The sequence below is a fragment of the Coregonus lavaretus genome (genome assembly GCF_964263955.1).
Source record: "Coregonus lavaretus genome assembly, contig: HAP1_SCAFFOLD_740, whole genome shotgun sequence".
Classification (NCBI taxonomy): Eukaryota; Metazoa; Chordata; class Actinopteri; order Salmoniformes; family Salmonidae; genus Coregonus; species Coregonus lavaretus.
The window spans coordinates 58,866-81,610 of NW_028160820.1; the positions used below are offsets into that span (position 1 = coordinate 58,866).

The following is a 22,745-nucleotide window of genomic DNA, read 5'->3' on the forward strand; positions in this document are numbered from 1 at the left end:
TATAAAGATTTATGTTAACAACTTTCACCAAGCTCGCTAATTTGGGTACCTATTGTAACTCGGGAGTATTTGGGTCAGTGTTTGAGTGAGTTTCTATGTGCTCACGCAGGTGCCCGAGAGCTGTGGCTGCACCAAGGGCTAACCTATTGTGTGTTGTCTCTTCGTGTACAGGTATGTCATTTATTTTGTCAGAATTATGTTGAATATCATTTTACTTGTATTGTATAGTGTGTTGTTAGGCACTGAATGTGTTTATGCAGCACCTGTTCTCTTTTGCCTGACCTTCAACTAGCAAGGTGCCCGAGAGCTGTGGCTGCACCAAGGGCTAACATCATTTTTTTGTCTCTTCGTGTGCAGGTCGAATAAAAATTATCCAACCATCAGAATTCCAGTTGTGGCAGTGTCCTAATTAAAAGTACACAACGCAGAACGAACCACGCTGCATATGCATAATGATGTAGTAAACAACATCGCTCTGCGTGGGAACTTTTGGTGGGGGGGAAGTAGACTTTATAAGTCTCCATGGTGGGTAAAGACCATCACTTCGTTGTCTTGTTGGGAATAGTAATAATTTGTGACAGTACGCATTGTATTAGTCTAACGGTTGTTTTTAATTTAGTTTCTCACATTAAACAGACATTTGAGAAGGATTTGAGAAGCGAATTGCTTGCAGTTGTACCTATGACACACAGACACACTAAAGCTGTACAGTGTAGTTAGAAAAGTCAATTTACATTATTTGCAGATGTGTTCCCTTTTATTTACAAATCGAAAAATGTAACATTTGAAATGAATGTGGCAGAACAGTTAAGCATAGAGTTCCTGTGGGAGTCTTCTCCTTCAGTCTTTTTGCCTCCTATGCCTCGTTTCCTATTAGATGGGATTTTCCCAATGCCAAGTTCACCTGAGACAGCCGCTATCCAGTGTCATGTGTTGCTGAATTACAGATCTCGCTATCCCAATGTCGCTGCTGTCCATGGTGCTGAAATATCCAATCTCGGCTATTTGCATACATAGGACCATCCACACTTGACACCACACACACAAGTTAATGCTAATATCACACACACTTTTGAACATTGCACAACCTGCAACAAGACACTGAAACAGCACTTAATTTCAAGTTTGTTTGTTTCTGAATAAAGATGCGAAGAATGAAATCAATGTGTGGAAGGAGATTGGACAATGTATAGGCATTCCCTATAGCTATATTTGACTGGAGCATGATCAGATTGCTTTGTTTCAGCCAGAATGGAAATTTGGTCTGAGAAACTATGCCCATTATAGCATGACTATTTCAGACAGAATTCACTTAATATTGTCTGTAAAAATATAAATAAGGCAATGTTTATATGACCCCCTTTCAAACATTCACATATTTATCATTTTCTTGCAGATATACAGTACATTCAGAAAGTATTCATACCCCTTAACTTATTCCACATGTTGTTTTCTTACAGCCTGAATTCAAAATGGATTCAATTATAATATTTTCTCTCACGCAGCTACATACAATACCCCATAATGACAAAGTGAAAACACGTTTTTGAAATTTTTGCAAATGTATTGGAAATGAAATACAGAAATATCTCATTTATATAAGTATTCACACCCCTGAGTCGATTAAAGCTGTGTCTTTCTGGGTAAGTCTCCAAGAGCTTTGCACAACTGGATTGTAAAATATATGCAATATACATTATATAGACAGCCATTTTTTTTTTTTGCCATAAGTTTTCAAGCCAAATTAAGTCAAAACTGTAACTAAGCCACTCAGGAACATTCAATGTCATCTTGGTAAGCAACTCCAGTGAATATTTGGCCTTGTGTTTTAGGTTATTGTCCTGCTGAAGAGGGAATTTGTCTCCCAGTGTCTGTTGGAAAGCAGACTGAACCAGGTTTTCCTCTAGGATTCTGACTGTACTTAGCTCTATTCTGTTTCTTTTTATCCTAAAAAAGTCTCTAGTCCTTGCCAATGACATGCATACCCATAACATGATGCAGCCACCACCATGCTTGGAAATATGAAGAGTGGTACTCAGTGATGTGTTGTGTTGGATTTGCCCCAAACATTACACTTTGTATTCAGGACATAAAGTTAATTTCTTTGCCACATTATTTGCAGTTTTACTTTAGTGCCTTATTGCAAACACAATGCATGTAAGGTTTCCTTCTTTTACATTTACATTTTAGTCATTTAGCAGACGCTCTTATCCAGAGCGACTTACAGTTAGTGAGTGCATACTCTGTCAATTAGGTTAGTATTGTGGAGTAACTACAATGTTGATGATTCATCCTCAGTTTTCTCCTATCAAAGCCATTAAACTTTCTAACTGTTTTAAAGCCACCATTGGCCTCATGGTGAAATCCCTGATAGTTTTCCTTCCTCTCCTGCAGCTGAGTTAGGAAGGACGCCTGTATTTTTGTAGTGACTGGGTGTATTAATACACCATCCAAAGCGTAATTAATACCTTCACCATGCTCAAAGGAATATTCAATGTCTGCTTTAATTGTACCCATCTACCAAAAGGTGCCCTACTTTGCGAGGCATTGGAAAACCTCCCTGGTCTTTGTGGTTGAATCTATGTTTCAAATTCACTGCTGGACTGAGGGACCTTATAGATAATTGTATGTGTGGGGTACAGAGATTATGTAGTCATTTGAAAATCACTATTATTGCACACATAGTGAGTCCATCTAACTGATTATGTGACTTGTTAAGCACATTTTTACTCCTGAGATTATTTAGGCTTGCCATAACAAAGGGGTTGAAAACTAATTGATTAGATTACTAGATACTAGACTCTGTCAATATGTTTTTGGAAGTGGCTCTGCATTTCTTGCATACACATCATATTTATGTAAGGATTATGACGACCTTCTAAAAGGACAAAGCTGTTCATGTGTGTTCCCTTGTCTCCACTGTCACCACATCCCTCGATGTGTGCAAACAGAGCATCTATATCAGGGATGGGCAACTCCAGTCCTCGGGACCTGATTGGTGTTACACTTGTTCCCCAGCCCCAGCTAACACATTTGACTCTAATAATCAATTACTCATGGGCTTCAGTTTAGAATGCAATACGTTTAATCAGCTGTGTTTGCTAGGGATGGGGAAAAAGTGTGACACCACTCCGACCCCCAAGGACTGGAATTGTCCATGCCTGATCTATATGGTAGGACCAGTACCAGATTAATATGGAGGCGAAAGAAACGCACACCTATTTAGGCGAGATGCTGGCTATCGGAGTAGAACACTTGAAAAAGAAAAGGAGAGCCGCACACTCTAGGAGCTCAGATGCAATAATTTAATAACTTAATAACCAACGTCAGGATACCCTGATGAAGACAGCTTGTCTGTCGAAACTTTGGTTATTAGGTTATTAAATTATTGCATCTGAGCTCCTAGAGTGTGCGGAAAAAGTGTGACACCACTCCGGCCCCCAAGGACAGGAATTGTCCATCCCTGATCTATATGGTAGGAACTGTACCAGACCTGAATGAATGTGTCTGTTTTGAATATTCACGGAGACAGAATGATGTGGTTGATAGCAGAGACGTCATGCCCAAAGGGGGCACAGGGTCACCTGCCCCCTCAGATTTGTGATGTTTAAATTTGTCTTGTTATTTTTTCTCTGTCATACTACTAACCATGAAGTTGGCTTTAGCTAGCCCAGATAGGATCCCATTCTCCCAACCTAATAACTACACTGAACAAAAATATTAACGCAATATGTAAAGTGTTGGTCCCATGTTTCATGAGCTGAAATAAAAGCGTGAAATATTTTGTTCGCACAAAAAGCTTATTTTTCTCAAATTGTGTGCACAAATTTGTTTTCATCCCTGTAAGCGAGCATTTCTCCTTTGCCAAGATAATCCATCCACCTGACAAATATGGCATATCAAGAAGCTGATTAAACAGCATGATAATTACACAGGTGCACCTTGTGCTGAGGATAATAAAATGCCACTCTAAAATGTGCAGTTTTGTCACACAACACAATGCACAGATGTTTCAAGTTTTGAGGCAGCGTGCAATTGGCTTACGGACTGCAGGAATGTCCACCAGAGCTGTTAACAGATATGTTTATGTTAATTTCTCAACCATAAGCCAAGGCGGCTTTAGAGAATTTGGCAGTACTTCTAACTGGCCTCACGACTTCAGACCACTTGTAAAGCAGCGTATGGGCGAGCTGTTGGCTGATGTCAACGTTGTGAATGCTCCATGGTGGCAGTGGGGTTATGGTATGGGCAGGCATAAGCTACAGACAATGAACACAATTGCATTTATCGATGACAATTTGAATGCACAGATATACCGTGGGATAGTGTACGTGCACAAAGTGAGTTTGTAACATGTATATCATTCTTACTTGTTGTTCTTTATATTTACTACCATTGCCTATTGTAAGTTGCCTCTCTGTGTTTTACTGTGTTGTGTAATACTCCGCAGGTAGCATTATGCCATTAATACAGCCCTTCCTTTGTTAATAGCGTTGTTGCTCTACTTGTGCTATCAGTTATTGTGCATATTCATTACCCCTGTTATCTGTCCATTACAGGACCACTATCATTCCACTACCTTTCCATGTCCATTTCATCCGTGTGTGTCAATAAAGTATCCTTGAATGTAACTCTGAGGTTGCCTTATTCCCCTCTTACCGGGGGAGGTGAAAGCGCAACCTGGTCTCAGAACATTTCGTATTATTCTGTATGTACAAAGCTGTGATCAAGGCAAAGGGTGGCTACTTTGAAGAATCTCACATCTCAAACATATTTTGATATGTGTAACACGTTTTTGGTTACTACATGATGCCATATGTGTTATTTAATAGTTTTGATGTCTTCACTATTATTCTACAATGTAGAAAATACACAAGACACAGAGGAGGAGAAACTATCCAACACCCTGGGAGAGAGAACGAGTGACCTCAGTCGAACTCACAGCCAGAAAGATGGGTTAGATACAGGAGAGGAGGAGGTTACCCCGGATGCCATCACCCCTGCTCCTGTGAGCAAGGAATGAGAGGGGAAGCTTTCTAATCAGGCCAACGGGCAGGCGGAGCGAGAGGTCATAGTGATAGTGATTCACACCCAGAGAGAGACAGACAACCCATACAACCTCTTGGCTGAGATTAACCACACAGAGGTAGAGGCAGAGGGCCTTCAGGGCAAGCCAGTCAGCCTGCCTGCTCTGATCCTCAAGTCAATTGTATTTAAATTCATATTCATTAAAGATTTTTAGTCAAGACTTGAAAAGTGCCATTTATTTCAAATGATAATTATTCAGTGTCTGCAACCCTCAAGAACCAGGGTGAGTCTGGGTCGCCCTTTAACTGGGCAAACACAACTTGCATATCGTCATAGACTAGACCGAAACGTTAATCTTTTAACCTTGCTTAAATAAAACAATGCATTTTTAATAGTGAGCAAGAGTTTTCTATGATGATTAAAGTTTTTTTGTCGCGCCCTCCACTTTTTTGTCAAATAATACATCTAAAAAAAATGTAATAAGTTAATTATTAAAAGCATTAAAATTGCGATTGGGATGTTTCCCACTTATTTATACAACCTACTCCACAAAGTTTAGAGAAATGTTCTGAAATTAATTAAGAATTAAACAGAAGAAAATCAGAATTGAAGGCAACTATAATGCAAAGAATTTAATGGTCTATGGTTCAATCCTGTTTCTGGTCTAATGAATAATTAATATTGTTCCTCCTCTTCCTTGTGGCAAGCGCAGCAGCACACTGCCCTCCAAAGCCTGCAAAAAAAACGCTGGACTGCCCCTTTCCTCGCCCTGCATGGAACATCCAGGGTCACGTCCTTGGTGACGTGTGGGGTGACGTCCAGGGTGACCACAGCAACATCCTCTGGAAAGGGACAAAAGCAGGACAGAATGTAAATAAATGCAAACCGTAGGTTCTAAACACTGGCCAGTTGAATGGGATCTTTTATTTCAGCTCATGAAACATGGGACCAACACTTGACATGTTATCATGATGAACGGCACCTGTCAGAGTGCTTTCTATAAGTCTTACTCACCTGCTTGGATGTCAGATGGCAGAGTGGCGTAGACGGCCACCATGAGAGGCTTTTCTTCAGGTGTGACGTCCACAACCTCCAAGAGTGAAGAAGCAGGGTATGCATCTGTGTTAGGGGTGAGGTCCACAAGCTCCAGGTGGGAAGAAGCAGGATCTGCCTCTGTGTTTGGGGTGATGTCCACAACCTCTAGGTGGGAAGAAACCGGGTCTGCATCTGTGTTAGGGGTGATGTCCACAAACTCCAGGTGGGAAGAAGCAGGATCTGCCTCTGTGTTTGGGGTGATGTCCACAACCTCCAGGTGGGAAGATGCCAGGTGTGCCTCTTTGTTAGAATTGATGTCCGCAATCTCTAGGTGGGAAGAAGCCGGGTCTGCCTCTGTGTTTGGGGTGATGTCCACAAGCTCCAGGTGGGAAGAAGCCGGGTCTGTCTCTGTGTTAGGGGTGGTTTCCACAACCTCCTGATAGGAAGAAGCCGGGTCTAACTCTGTGTTAGGGGTGATGACCACAAACTTCAGGTGGGTAGAAGCCGTCTCAGCCTCTGTGTTAGGGGTGATGTCCACAAGCTCCTTGTGGGAAGAAGCCAGGTGTGCCTCTTTGTTAGGGGTGATGTCCACAACCTCCAGGTGGGAAGAAGCAAGGTGTGCCTCTTTGTTAGGGGTGATGTCCACAACCTCCAGGTGAGAAGAAGCCGGGTCTGCCTCTGTGTTAGGGGTGATGTCCACAACCTCCAGGTGGGAAGATGCTGGGTCTGCCTCTGAGTTATGGGTGATGTCAACAACCATACGGTGGGAAGAAGCAGGGTCTGACTCTGTGTTAGGGGTGATGTCCACAAACTTCAGGTGGGTAGAAGCCGTCTCAGCCTCTGTGTTAGGGGTGACGTTCACAACCTCCATGTGGGAAGAAGCCAGGTGTGCCTCTTTGTTAGGGTTGATGACCGCAATCTCTAGGTGGGAAGAACCCGGGTCTGCCTCTGTGTTTGGGGTGATGTCCACAAGCTCCTGATGGGAAGAAGCCAGGTGTGCCTCTGTGTTAGGGGTGATGTCCTCAACTTCCAGGTGGTAAGATACTGGGTCTGCCTCTGTGCTACGGGTTTTGTCAGCAACCTCCAGGTGGGAAGAAGCCAGGTGTGCCTCTGTGTTAGGGGTGATGTCCAAAACCACTATGTGGGAAGAAGCCGGGTCTTCCTCTCTGCTACGGGTGATGTCAACAACATCTAGGTGGGGAGAAGCTGGGTCAAACTCTGTGTTAGGGGTGAATCCCTCAACCTCCAGGTGGGCAGAAGCCGGGTCTTTCTCTGTGTTAGGGGTGATGTCCACAACCTCCGGGTGGGAAGAAGCTGGGTCTGCCTCTGTGTTATGGGGGATTTCCACAACCTCCAGCTGGGAAGAAGCCTGGTCTGCATCTGTGTTAGGGGTGACAATTAAAATCCTGATTGGCTCTACTACTACAAGGCACCAGGATGTCATGACAAAAGGCATCTGTCAGAGTGCTTTCTATGAGTGCTACTCACCTGCTTGGATATCAGCTGGTAGTGTGGCGGAGAAGGCCACCACTAGGACAGGGGGAACTCGCAGGGTGTCTGCAGTAGGCTGGAAGTAGCTTTTCACCTCGTCCGCCACAAAGGCACAGACAGAGCTCATAAAAAAAGGGGTCTTGAGGTCATCCAGGGAGAAGGACTGGCTGATTCTCCCGAGGATCGACCTCACAGAGTCAAAAGCAGCAGCCCGGGAGAAAGGGGTGTGAGGAGAAGAGGCCTTCAACGTGTTGGAGAGCTTCTCCCCTACGGCCACCACCATACTCACAGCCATCCCGCTTAGGAGGATGGGGTGATCTGAATGGCCTTCCTCTGGCTGAAGCCACAGGGCCAGGAGGATCCTGGGCACCAGCTCCACCACCACCTGGGATGGGCTGAGCAGGTTGCTACAGGTCTTATTGGACAGCTTGTCCAGAATGCTCCTCACAGCTCTCTCCACGATGATGTGGACCTTGGGGTCGCTGAAATCAACAAAAAGCAGCAGAGAACGCTAAACGATGTGCAATGTTCACACAGAGAACACTGCCCTAGTTATTTTCTGCATAGCTCCAGATGTGTAGATGAATGGAGCAAGCTGTATGCAGGGCAATACATGGAACTCACATGTCAGCGCCAGCTGGAGAGGTGGTGTGCATAGAGCGGCGGAGCTTGCAGACAGCCTTGTGCTCCATGTCAATCATTTTTAGGCAGGTGTTTACTTCCCAGGTCTGCCGTAGGAAACAGGAAGTCCCATTAGTGTAATTTCACAACAGATATATTCTGCTGTACTGACTAGTTGTTGAAAGGCTAGAAAGGAGCTCACTGACTGATAGTCTAAGTCTCTAACTCTCATTCTCTTACCAGCCGAGCGAGTTCGTTCCCCTCCTCCAGGGTTTCCTTCCACACCCTTCAAATAAAACACAAAGCATTTCAACTTTCCTGGCTTCCTATTGATCTGTTGTTTATTTTACCCACACCTCCTGGAGTGCTGCTGGTGACAGAGAATGGCAGTGAAGGTGAGAGCTGACGTGGAACTCACCTCTCCCTAAGGGATTTTTTGCCCTGAGACACCAGCCAGTCGCTCATGTGCTCCATGGTGACATGGGGCGAGACCTGGCCTCGACTCTGGAGCAGCAGATAGTGGACCATGAACTTCTTCTGCAAGATGAGGTAAGGTGTGAGACCGTGCCACTAAAGACCATATAATGTGCTTTCAGAAGGGCCTCATTTCACAACTGCTCATGTCTCACAATTTGCAAGTCATATTAAAAACTCTTATGACCATCTTCTCTAAACTGTCTTGAAATAAAACTCTTGTTTTGGGATTAAATCTATCTCTTTTTTTCTGTGGTTACTTTTTTTGTGGGATGAATCTTACCTGTTTATTGTAATATGCTTCCTCCCAGCAGGCCTGCAGAGTCTGAAAATAAAGGCTGCTTCTACAGAATTCCTTTGAAGATAATTAAAACAATTATGCTTTATTAGGTACATTATGCACAGGCATTTACAGTATGCCAAAAGGAATATCTCCTAAGATTACCTTAGTGGGACCATAAGTGAACTCAGGAATGCTCCCAACCCTATCCATGGTCAGAGGGGGACGAAATGCAGCGCTATAAATATACGGGATGCTCTAGAGATAACAGGAATGACTTAAAGTCGCGAATGATCAATGCCTGTGGAGTCGTCCAATATGCTGCGCTGAGAATTGAGTTGTAGGCGATATTTGGATATGTTTGGCGCAATTTACATGTTTACATTCTATTGCCATGGAGAAATTGAGTTTCTAGAACCTGTTTTCTTCTATGTCTTTATTTCGTGAAATATTAAGATCTTTATTTTGTCATAATGTGTATATGAGGACGTTGGAGCCCGTTCCGATTCATGACGCGGTTATCCAGGTGCATGTTGCATAGACCTACTAATCCAACCTTGGCTTACAAGTTAAATTAAATTAGTATATATGCCTATACAAATCTATTGACCACATCCATTTAAATCAATGATTGTCAATTGAAAATGTGGTAGTTGTGTTATCCTGTTGTGCGTGTCAGGGCTCCTCTTAAGCACGTTATTCCAATATTTCCTAGAATTGACGCAGGTTACACTTTTGCAAAACTACTAGGTTAAAAATAAGAGCATGAATGACAATAAAGGTATGACTTGAATTATATGTGTAGTAGTGTGATGTTGTTCCCCTAGATTATGCACCAAATTGCACACAAGGACAGTTCAAGTAGGCCAGGTCAAGAGGGGATGTTAATAAGTTAATAATAATAATAATTCAATGTGGTTTCTTTATTTAATTACAGCTGCATAGCTAATGTTATTTTTTGGTGTACAAACATTTTTATGTATCTATATTGCAAATACACCTAATTGTAAAAGTTGTGTATATTTTGGTTTGGTCCATCGCGGGTTATCTGTATTTATGTACCCTCTTATTGTTCTCTTTTGCCTGACCTTCAACTAGCAAGGTATGTTGTCCTTGGCGCCGTAATTTGTCGATATAAAACTGTGGTAAAGTTACACAAAGTGCTGTTACGCAACTACAGGTTTTGTTACAATGTGGACAATATAAAGATGTATGTTAACAACTTTCACCGAGCTCGCTAATTAGGGTACCTATTGTAACTCGGGAGTATTTGGGTCAGTGTTTGAGTGAGTTTCTATGTGCTCACGCAGGTGCCCGAGAGCTGTGGCTGCACCAAGGGCTAAGCTATTGTGTGTTGTCTCTTCGTGTACAGGTATGTCATTTATTTTGTCAGAATTATGTTGTATATCATTTTACTTGTATTGTATAGTGTGTTGTTAGGCACTGAATGTGTGCATGCAGCACCTGTTCATTTTTGCCTGACCTTCAACTAGCAAGGTGCCCGAGAGCTGTGGCTGCACCAAGAGCTAACATATTGTGTGTTGTCTCTTCGTGTGCAGGTCGAATAAAAATTATCCAACCATCAGAATTCCAGTTGTGGCAGTGTCCTGTGGCAAGCCGACCGCCGGAGCTGTGCATGTGGATGAGGTGCACGACCTGCGCATGTGAATTTGTTGATGGCTTACTGTAAGTGAATATATACTGTAAACAGTTAAAGTGAATGTAGCATATTCATTAGATACAGGTATTCGTGCTTATTTGTATGTTTTGGATGAATTTGTTTATTGCATTAATTTTTTTTGGTATTTGAATGCACTAAATTACATTGTATTTTAGTGCTCTGTTGAGCCATGGAAGATTCTCAAATCCATAAGACGTGTTATGCTGTGGATTTTAGTGTGGGTAGAGGGAGGGGTGTCCTTCCATTTACACCAATTGTACATTCAGCTCCTGGGAGTAGAGCGTTTGCTAGTCCTGAGTTTGCAAGCACTGGGAGGGGTAGGCTGTTTGTTCCACCTGACCAGGGTATCCCACCTCTGTCTTTTGATGTACCATCATCCACAGTACTCGGTGATAATGGGACGCCTCCGAGTCAGCTTAGTGACCTTATTAAGCAGATTGGTTCAGAGATAGGAGAATCTATCAGAGCGAGTTTACTGCAGCCTGGGGTTTCAAGTCTTTCTCCTGCCCGTCCCCCTCACCAACCCCAGCAGTTTCCCCTGCCTGAGCAGTGTGGGTCAACCTTTATTGATGCGTCCAAGCTGAATCTGGTTGTGAAGTCAGATGTTAGTGCTCCACCTCTTTTTAGGGGTGATGGCTCAGATAAGTACTCTGTCCTGGAGTGGGAGGAGTTAATGGAAGTCTACCTAGAGAAGAGGGGTTACACTGGGTCTGGGAATGTTGGGGAGGTGATGTCTAGGCTCATGGGGAGGGCACGTGATGTGACCAAAGTCTGGAAGCGTAACAACCTTGTCACAGATGTTAAGGCGGTGTTCAGTGTTTTCAAGCAACACTTTGGGGATACTGTCTGCTCAGGTATGCCATTAGCTGATTTCTATTCAATCAAACCATATGCTAATGAGGGTCCAATAGATTTCTGGATTAGTCTTAACAAAGCTGCAGAGGCAGCCGAACAGTACCTTGTGAGTGAGGGCAGGACCTTACCCAATCAGTGCTCAGAGTTGGCAGTCATGTTTGTACGGAACTGTCCTGATAAAGAGTTGGCCCAAGTGTTCAAGAGCAAACCCATTCGTGACTGGACAGCCAGTGAGGTACAGGATCGGTTGGATGAACTGTTAAGGGAACGTAAAGCATGTAGAACACAACTTTCACAGCAGGTTGCTGCTGTTTTTGACTGCCCTCAGGAGGGAGTGGGTCCTGTGAAAATACCTAATGTGTCATCTTTTTCTCAATGTGGCTGTGAACCAGACCAGGCATCATCTGTATCTGAGGGTGGGACATTAAATACAATTTTGACTTTGTTAGAGAAGGCTCTGGTCAGCAATACTCAGCAATACTCAGTCTGTGAGTGGCACAGTGGTCTAATGCACTACATCGCAGTGCTAGCTGTGCCACTAGAGATCCTGGTTTGAATCCAGGCTCTGTCGTAGCCGGCCGCGACCGGGAGACCCATGGGGCGGCGCACAATTGGACCAGCGTCGCCTAGGGTAGTGGAGGGAATGGCCGGCTCAGTTCGTAGTGCATGGTGTTTGCAACGCCAGGGTTGTGGGTTCGATTCCCACGGGGGGTATGAAAAAATAAAAATAACGTATGCACTAACTGTAAGTCGCTCGGGATAAAAGCGTCTGCTAAATGACTTAAACATGTTAAATGTAGAGGGCCCCGTAAACAGTTCCACAAACGTCAGCATGAGTGCGCTGACTGTGGAAGCACTAATCACTGGACCAAAGCTCACTGTCAGATGCACCAGCTGTGCGTCAAGTGCTTTTCTCCGGGCCACATGAGCTTTGACTGTAGTGAGGCTGGGCAGCGACAGAACCCTGGATGTGGACAGACTGGCAGGTCTCAGGAAAACTAGAAAGCCTCCGTTCTGAGGAGGGCAATGTGGGGCATTCTTATTTTTCCTCCACTGATGATGATATCCAATCTGTTTATTCTTACTTTTGTGAGTCAGTACCCAAGAACAACACAGTCATTTTTCAGAACACAATGAGAATTACTCAGAATGACAGTTTGTTTTACACCACTGTGCTAGTACAGGATAAAGTTGAGCTGAAGGGGATGTTAGATAGTGGGTCCATGGCTACTACTCTGCGCGCAGATATTGTACCTCAGTTGAGGGAGGCAGGAGTGGTAGAGGGGAACTTTCTAGCTCCTTCAGACATCATCCTGGTGGGTTGTGGTGGGAACAAACTAGCCCAGTGGGCATGTGTGACTTAAAAATGCAACTTTATGGCTTCTGTTATGTAGTCCCAGTGCTTATTGTTGATGGGCAGGTTGATGAAGTCATTGTGGGAACTAATGTGTTGAAGTCTCTGATTAGACAGTGAGTTTCTATGTGCTCACGCAGGTGCCCGAGAGCTGTGGCTGGACCAAGGGCTAAGCTATTGTGTGTTGTCTCTTCGTGTACAGGTATGTCATTTATTTTGTCAGAATTATGTTGTATATCATTTTACTTGTATTGTATAGTGTGTTGTTAGGCACTGAATGTGTCCCCTGTCGGTCTGTCCCCCTGTCGGTCTGTCACCTGTTTTTCTGTCTGTGTCCCAGGAGCCAGAGTAAATGCCAAAGACAACAAGTGGCTCACTCCTCTGCACCGGGCCTTGGCTTCCTGCAGTGAGGTACGTGTAGTGATACTGTCAGCCCTCACACACACTCCTGTGCATATGTGTTTGACTGTTAAGTGTGTTGTGATTTTTAAATGCACTTTAAACAAAGTTGAACATGATTTGTTCGACTTTGGACTGTGGTCCTCTGTAGCTCAGCTGGTAGAGCACGGCGCTTGTAACGCCAAGGTAGTGGGTTCGATCCCCGGGACCACCCATACACAAAAATGTATGCACGCACGACTGTAAGTTGCTTTGGATAAAAGCGTCTGTTAATGGCATATTATTATTATTATTTGAACTGTGTTCCTGTAGGAGGCTGTCCAGGTGTTATTGAAACACTCTGCTGATGTGAACGCCAGGGACAAGAACTGGCAAACGCCGCTCCACATCGCTGCGGCCAATAAGGCAGTCCGCTGTGCCGAGGCCCTGGTCCCTCTCCTCAGCAACGTGAACGTGTCAGACCGGGCCGGGCGCACGGCGCTGCACCATGCAGCCTTCAGTGGACACCAGGAGGTTAGCAATTAGCATGGACATGATTACACACTGTAGTCTACACTTTATACCTGTCCTATCCCCATGTTGAGCTTACTGTGCATCCGATTACTTACAATGGTTGAATGTAGGGCTGTGACGGTAATTGGATAACCGTGACATTGACGGTTTTGGATGAAGAACACCATGAAAATAAAATTACCGTCAAAACCAAAAAGAAGTATGATTTTCTCTCCATAAAATGTTTTATCACCTTTATTTTAATGTAGATATACTTTATCCATAGCGGGAGTGTTAACTATTGATTATATGGTATTGTTTTGCTGACTTAGTTGGAGGAGATATAGACAGTTTAATAGATGGACTATCTTTTGATGCACCGCAATCACCAAATCTGCTCTATGCGCGAATAGGAGAGAATCTTTGAAGGTCAATTCAGGTTAATTGAAGAGGGGGAGGGGGGGGGTTGAGGTGAAAAGTGGGGACCGGGGGTAACTATAGTACCTCTAGATCTATAGCCTACAGGCTGGGGGTGGGTGGGTAGCCTCTGACCTCTGACCTTCACCTCTGACCTTTTTCATTGTTACAGTAGATCAGAGGAGTGAGGTGAAAAAGATGGCTCTCATAGCAAAAAAAAAAACATAACAACCTGTTTGGGCACATTTCAGTTTCACACCTAACGACGATGGAGAACCAGATGACTTGGCCAGCCTGTTTGCAGAATATGCGCAAAACCCATAGGCTACCTACTAAGAATTCCAGCACCACAAACGGGACACCGATAAGTGGCGAGCACTGCCAGACACTGGAACTCGTTATTTAGTCATAGGAATGGTGCCTTTACGAACGGTGGAGAAACCCGCCTTCAAATAAATGCTCTGGAAATTTGACAGACTATACGAGTTACCGGGGAGAAAGTATTTGTCTCAAACAGCGGTCCCTACCTTGTTCAACAAGGTGAAGGGGGAGGTTCAGGCATGTCACGGTTTCGGCCGAGGCGGCTCCTCCTCCTTGTTCGGGCAGGTTTCGCCGGTCGTCGTCTCCGGAGTTCTAGCTGCCACCGCTCGATGTTTCTTGTTTGTTTGGTTTTGTCTGTTAGTCACACCTGTTTTGTGTTAGGTCTCATTTAGCACCCTATTTAGTTTCCTTGTTGTTAGGTTTGTGTTGTGTGTGATTGTTCGTGTCGTGGTTGCGCTACCCGTGTCGGTACGCTATTTTTCCTGAGCTTCCTCCTCGTTTTGTGAGGAGAGATTTACGCACCTGTGTGTGCGCTTGTATTTTACGCCTGTGTGCGTCTTTTGCCTCCGGGCTGTTTTGGATTAATTTTCGTGCTCAGTAAAGTCTTGTTGGACTTACCCTCTGCTGCCTGCGCCTGATTCTACACCACACCCATACACAGCACCGTGACAAGGCAGAGCTAAAGGACGTAGATTTGTTTATTTTTGCACTGAATATGGACATGTGGTCAAGTGTAAATATGACTCCTTACATGAACCTAACAGTGCACTATCTGACGAAAGACTGGACACTGAAATCCAACTGTTTGGAAACAACCTACATTCCGGAATTCCTTGACTGGGCCCTTGACGAAAATCTAATGTCCTGTATCGCCACAGACAACAGGGCCAACATTGTGGCTGAAGTGAGGCAACTGAACTGGCCTTGGCTAAATTGCTTTGGCCACAATCTCCATCTCGCTGTCACCATCAATGTGAAGCCAGAGCACAGGCCGTGTTCTAGGCCTATGTAGAACTCTGGTGGGCACTTTTTAGCAGAGCTGGCGATTTAAAAGAGGGACCTAGTAAGGCCCAGACCGAGCTGAACCTCCCAATTCACAACCTCATTCTTGTGAGAAATGAAGTTTTAATAACTAAGCTGTAATAACCATTTATAGGCTATTCAATGTTAAAAGAATAAGCTATGCAAAATTATTGTTCATGAATAATTGTAATTCAGATGCCCGAGCAAATAAACAAACAAAATAGGCTAGTTTCCTTGAATCACTTAATGTTGCATTACCATAGGCCCATTGTTTTATTTAGCCAATCATACTCTAATTAAACCACTGATTATAATGAGTTAATAATGAGAATATAGAACATATTCTGGGAATCCTACATGTTACGTGTGTATACTATACCAGAAAGCATGATCATTAGCTTCTTCTGGATTGTTTTAAATCGCGTAGCCTGTCGGAAGGCAGCGGGTGCGGCGAATAGGCTTCCAAATAGATGACTGTTGAGTTGTGAATGTCAGTGAAAGAGAGGCTCAACCAGGCATATCGCAATTTTTCAAAATACAATGGAGGGAAAACAGTTTGGAAAGCAATTGGCTTATTGCTTCAAAGAGAAGAAGATGAAAATACTAATGTCTTTTTAATGATCAAAATCCTCAACTTAATTGAGGGAACAGTATTATTGGCATCGGCTATATCCCCGGTGAGTGTGCATATTCACTGTCTTTATCACTGGGTCAGTGCCACTTGAAAGTCGTGTTGAAAAAGATTCTGCTAATCTCTCTAGTCATATAAAGTGTAGTAGAATTGCGTGATTTTAAAATAATAAAAGGCCACATTTTTCAGTGAAAAGAAACCTACTCCACCACCCGCTGCATTGAACAGCCTGTGATTGAGTTATATTATTAGCCTAAATTATGACTATCCAATTTACTAATCACATTAGGAATAGTCAGCTATTTTACATAAGTTCCGAGCTGGTCATGGGTGCACTTCAGCCACGCTCAAGGTCCTAAACGATATTATAACCGCAATTGATAATAGACAGTACTGTGCAGCCGTCTTCATCGACCTGGCCAAGGCTTTCGACTCTGTCAACCACCGCATTCTTATTGGCAGACTAAATAGCCTTGGTTTCTCAAATGACTGCCTCGCCTGGTTCACCAACTACTTCTCAGATAGAGTTCAGTGTGTCAAATCGGAGGGCCTGTTGTCTGGACCTATGGCAGTCTCTATGGGGGTGCCACAGGGTTCAATTCTTGGGCCGACACTTTTCTCCGTGTATATCAATGATGTCGCTCTTGCTGCTGGTGACTCTCAGATCCACCTCTACGCAGACGACACCATTTTGTATACATCTGGCCCTTCATTGGACACTGTGTTAACAAACCTCCAAACGAGCTTCAATGCCATACAACACTCCTTCAGTAGCCTCCAACTGCTCTTAAACACTAGTAAAACTAAATGTATGCTTTTCAATCGAACGCTGCTGGCACCCGCCCACCCGACTAGAATCACCACTCTCGACGGGTATGACCTAGAGTATGTGGACAACTACAAATACCTAGGTGTCTGTTTAGACTGTAAACTCTCCTTCCAGACTCACATAAAGAATCTCCAATCCAAAGTTAAATCTAGAATCGGCTTCCTATTTCGCAAACAAAGCCTCCTTCACTCATGCTGCCAAACATGCCCTCGTAAAACTGACTATCCTACCGATCCTTGACTTCGGCGATGTCATTTACAAAATAGCCTCCAACACTCTACTCAGCAAACTGGATGTAGTCTATCACAGTGCCATCCGTTTTGTCTCCAAAGCCCCATACACTACCCACCACTGTGACCTGTACGCTCTTGTTGGCTGGTCCTCACTACATGTTCGTCGTCAAACCCACTGGCTCCAGGCCATCTATAAATCACTGCTAGGCAAATCCCCGCCTTATCTTAGCTCATTGGTCACCATAGCAGCACCCACCCGTAGTCTGCGCTCCAGCAGGTATATCTCACTGGTCATTCCCAAAGCCAACACCTCCTTTGGCCGCCATTCCTTCCAGTTCTCTGCTGCCAATGACTGGAACGAATTGCAAAAATCTCTGAAGCTGGAGACTCTTATCTCCCTCACTAACTTTAAGCATCAGTTGTCAGAGCACCTTACCGATCACTGCACCTGTACACAGCCCATCTGAAATTAGCCCACCCAACTACCTCATCCCTATATTGTTATTTATTTTGCTCTTTTGCACCCCGGTATCTCTATTTGCACATAATCTCTTGCACATCTAGCATTCCAGTGTTAATACTATTGTAATTATTTTGCACTATAGCCTATTTATTGCCTTACCTCCATAACTTGCTACATTTGCACACACTGTATATATATTTTCTGTTGTATTTTTGACTTTATGTTTTTTTACCCCAAATGTAACTCTGTGTTGTTTTTATCGCACTGCTTTGCTTTATCTTGGCCAGGTCGCAGTTGTAAATGAGAACTTGTTCTCAACTGGCTTACCTGGTTAAATAAAGGTGAACAATTTTTTTTTTTTTAAATAAGTTTGCAAATGTGATGATGCATGGAATGCTTGATATTTTTCATGGAGAAAATTAGCTTCCCCAAACTTGAGAGCAAGACTGGCCTAAACGCGCTAATGTTTTCCTTTGCTAATGTCCGTCCCGCCCCCCTGTCAGCTGTCAGTTTTGTCGATGACCACGTACATAAGACACGCCAATCACCGACACCTGAAGTTCCATGACCATCACAGCCCTAGTTGTATGCTTGAGTTTGTTCAGAGGAGGCTTTTAATAAAATCCGATCTGAGTGTGAAATGCCTTACTGAGGGTAAATGGAAGCTCCTCTTGTGCCCGGCTCAGCCTTATACAGTTTAAGGTACTTTACCGTATCCATTTCAGTAAGGCCAGATTGTCCAAATTCTACCCAAATATTGATGGTACATGTGACAGGTGTAAAAGCTCCTTGGCGGACTTGACCCACATGTTCTGGTCCTGTCCCCGTCTGGCAGATTATTTGTCCACTATTTAAAACCCTTTCTGAAGCATTTGATATAAAGTTGCAGCCTAGTGCAGAAATTGCTATTTTTGGAGTACCAAACAACAATCCTTCTCTGACCAATAGACAGCTAGATGCCATTGCCTTTGCCTCCATGTTAGCCCGCAGAAGGATTTTATTGGATTGGAAATCTATCAATCCTCCCTTAGCCTCTCTTTGGCTCAAAGATCTGAAGCTGTTCCTAAAATGAGAAAAAATGAAGTTACCATTCGAGGGTCAACCAACTCATTTTATTCCTCCTGGGACCCGATGATATCCTATTTTGAACAGCTCCAAACACTTCCTCCAGATTAGTACTCTTGGCCCCACCTTGAGATTACTGCTATATAGGCCTATAAAATCACTTAATCACCTGAAATTGTTAGGCTATTACATTTTTGCTTGAAGTAACGTTGTTGTATACTTTTGTTTTGTTTTCTGACATGTAACTCAATTACTTTCCCTTTCTTTTTAAATGTGTTTGGAGGCATTCTGGGGGGAGGGGGAGGTCAAAGGGGGACTAAAAGGGGAGAAATGTACCATGTCTTTACATGTTATCTTTCATTCATTGTGAATACAAAATATATAATTTTAAAGGGAAGGCTTTGAAGCCAGATTTAGCGGATTTTGCTGTTTAGTTTTCCTCAACCTGTGTTTTGTTTCTCTCTCCTCTCCCTGTTAGATGGTGAGGCTGCTTCTCTCCAGAGGAGCCAACATTAATGCCTTTGACAAGAAGGATCGCCGAGCAATCCACTGGGCTGCTTACATGGGTGATGAGTTTACCACATCATTTACATTCTGACTAATGTCCTTTATACCAATGAATGAATGAATGAATGGACTGTGTGTTAGTCTCACAGCTCAGCTGTATGAGCCACGTCTAGTGTGTTATTATGTCAGAATCATGTACTAAGTAGGTTGATTAGATGTTTTCAGTTGTACTAACATGATGTAGGTGTTGCTTATGGTGCTGTGTACCACTGTAAACTAATCTATCTCTCCCTCTCTCTGCCTATCTCTCTGTGTTTGTATCTCTGTTTCTCTCTTAACCCCCTTACTATCTCCCTCCCCTCTCTCTCTCTCTCTCTCTCTCTCTCTCTCTCTCTCTCTCTCTCTCTCTCTCTCTCTCTCTCTCTCTCTCTCTCTCTATTTATCCCTCCCCCTCTCTCTCTACCATAGGGCACATTGAGGTGGTGAAACTGCTGGCCTCTCATGGATCAGAGGTGTCCTGTAAAAACAAGAAGGCCTACACCCCTCTCCACTCTGCAGCCTCCAGTGGAATGATCAGTGTGGTCAAGTACCTCCTGGACCTTGGTGTGGATGTGAGTCAACACGCATTCAAATGTGTAGGGGGTTTTCATAATAGTAATGAAGAGAGATAGGTTAGAGCCAGTGATTTGGACCAGGGGGTTTTCATAACCAAGTAATGAAGAGAGAGAGGTTGGACCAGGGGGTTTTCATAACCAAGTAATGAAGAGAGAGAGGTTGGACCAGGGGGTTTTCATAACCAAGTAATGAAGAGAGAGAGGTTGGACCAGGGGGTTTTCAGAACCAAGTAATGAAGAGAGAGAGGTTGGACCAGGGGGTTTTCATAACCAGGTAATGAAGAGAGAGAGGTTGGACCAGGGGGTTTTCATAACCAAGTAATGAAGAGAGAGAGGTTGGACCAGGGGGTTTTCATAACCAAGTAATGAAGAGAGAGAGGTTGGACCAGGGGGTTTTCAGAACCAAGTAATTTACATTTACATTTTAGTCATTTAGCAGACGCTCTTATCCAGAGCGACTTACAGGAGCAATTAGGGTTAAGTGCCTTGCTCAAGGGCACATTTACGTCATTTAGCAGATGCTCTTATCCAGAGCGACTACAAACACCCTATAGCCAGTGGGATAACCACTTTACAATTATACTTTTTTTTTTTTTTTTTTTTTTGGGGGGGGGGGGGGGGGGGGTAGAAGGATTACTTTATCCTATCCCAGGTGTTCCTTAAAGAGGTGGGGTTTCAAATGTCTCCGGAAGGTGGTGAGTGACTCCGCTGTCCTGGCGTCGTGAGGGAGCTTGTTCCACCATTGGGGTGCCAGAGCAGCGAACAGCTTTGACTGGGCTGAGCGGGAACTATGCTTCCGCAGAGGAAGGGGAGCCAGCAGGCCAGAGGTGGATGAACGCAATGCCCTCGCCTGGGTGTAAGGACTGATCAGAGCCTGAAGGTACGGAGGTGCCGTTCCCCTCACTGCTCCATAGGCAAGCACCATGGTCTTGTAACGGATGCGAGCTTCAACTGGAAGCCAGTGGAGTGTGCGGAGGAGGGGGGTGACGTGAGAGAACTTGGGAAGGTTGAACACCAGACGGGCTGCGGCATTCTGGATGAGTTGTAGGGGTTTAATGGCACAGGCAGGGAGCCCAGCCAACAGCGAGTTGCAGTAATCCAGACGGGAGATGACAAGTGCCTGGATTAGGACCTGTGCCGCTTCCTGTGTAAGGCAGGGTCGTACTCTCCGAATGTTGTAGAGCATGAACCTGCAGGATCGGGTCACCGCCTTGATGTTGGCGGAGAACGACAGGGTGTTGTCCAGGGTCACGCCAAGGCTCTTCGCACTCTGGGAGGAGGACACAACGGAGTTGTCAACCGTGAATGCGAGATCATGGAACGGGCAGTCCTTCCCCGGGAGGAAGAGCAGCTCCGTCTTGCCAGGGTTCAGCTTGAGGTGGTGATCCGTCATCCATACTGATATGTCGGCCAGACATGCAGAGATGCGATTCGCCACCTGGTTATCAGAAGGGGGAAAGGAGAAGATTAGTTGTGTATCGTCAGCGTAGCAATGATAGGAGAGGCCATGTGAGGATATGACAGAGCCAAGTGACTTGGTGTATAGGGAGAAAAGGAGAGGGCCTAGAACTGAGCCCTGGGGGACACCAGTGGTGAGAGCACGTGGTGCGGAGACAGCTTCTCGCCACGCCACTTGGTAGGAGCGACCGGTCAGGTAGGACGCAATCCAGGAGTGAGCCGCGCCGGAGATGCCCAGCTCGGAGAGGGTGGAGAGGAGGATCTGATGGTTCACTGTATCAAAGGCAGCAGACAGGTCTAGAAGGACAAGAGCAGAGGAGAGAGAGTTAGCTTTAGCAGTGCGGAGAGCCTCCGTGACACAGAGAAGAGCAGTCTCAGTTGAATGACCAGTCCTGAAACCTGACTGGTTTGGATCAAGAAGGTCATTCTGAGAGAGATAGCAAGAGAGTTGGCTAAAGACGGCACGCTCAATAGTTTTGGAAAGAAAAGAAAGAAGGGATACTGGTCTGTAGTTGTTGACATCAGTGGGATCGAGTGTTGGTTTTTTGAGAAGGGGTGCAACTCTCGCTCTCTTGAAGACGGAAGGGACATGGCCAGCGGTCAAGGATGAGTTGATCAGCGAGGTGAGGTAGGGGAGAAGGTCACCGGAGATGGTCTGGAGAAGAGAGGAGGGGATGGGGTCAAGCGGGCAGGTTGTTGGGCGGCCTGCAGTCACTAGTCGCAAGATTTTATCTGGAGAGAGAGGGGAGAAAGAAGTGAAAGCATAGGGTAGGGCAGTGTGAGCAGGACCAGCAGTGTCATTAGACTTAACAAACGAGGATCGGATGTCGTCAACCTTTTTTTCAAAGTGGTTGACAAAGTCATCCACAGAGAGGGGGGGGGATTCAGCAGTGAGGAGAATGTGGCAAAGAGCTTCCTAGGGTTAGAGGCAGATGCTTGGAATTTAGAGTGGTAGAAAGTGGCCTTAGCAGCAGAAACAGATGAAGAAAATGTAGAGAGGAGGGAGTGAAAAGATGCCAGGTCGGCAGGGAGTCTAGTTTTCTTCCATTTCCGCTCAGCTGCCCGGAGCTCTGTTCTGTGAGCTCGCAATGAGTCATCAAGCCACAGAGCTGGAGGGGAGGACCGAGCCGGCCGGGAGGATAGGGGACACAGGGAGTCAAAGGATGCAGAAAGGGAGGAGAGGAGGGTTGAGGAGGCAGAATCAGGAGATTGGAGGGAGAAGGATTGAGCAGAGGGAAGAGATGATAGGATGGAAGAGGAGAGAGTAGTGGGAGAGAGAGAGTGAAGGTTGCGGCGGCGCGTTACCATCTGTGTAGGGGCAGAGTGAGTAGTGTTGGAGGAGAGCGAGAGAGAAAAGGATACAAAGTAGTGGTCGGAGACATGGAGGGGAGTTGCAGTGAGATTAGTAGAAGAGCAACATCTAGTAAAGATGAAGTCAAGCGTATTGCCTGCCTTGTGAGTGGGGGGGGATGGT

General features: G+C 44.8%; 1 pseudogene across 1 annotated transcript in view; it reads left to right on the forward strand.

Moving 5' to 3' along the window:
• Positions 1-22,745, forward strand: part of LOC311121412 — a 69,801-nt pseudogene that overhangs the window by 13,266 nt on the left and 33,790 nt on the right. Inside the window, exon 9 of the transcript in view lies at positions 13,531-13,660. The product of the transcript in view is annotated as an uncharacterized misc_RNA (transcript). The remainder of the gene's footprint in view (positions 1-13,530; positions 13,661-22,745) is intronic.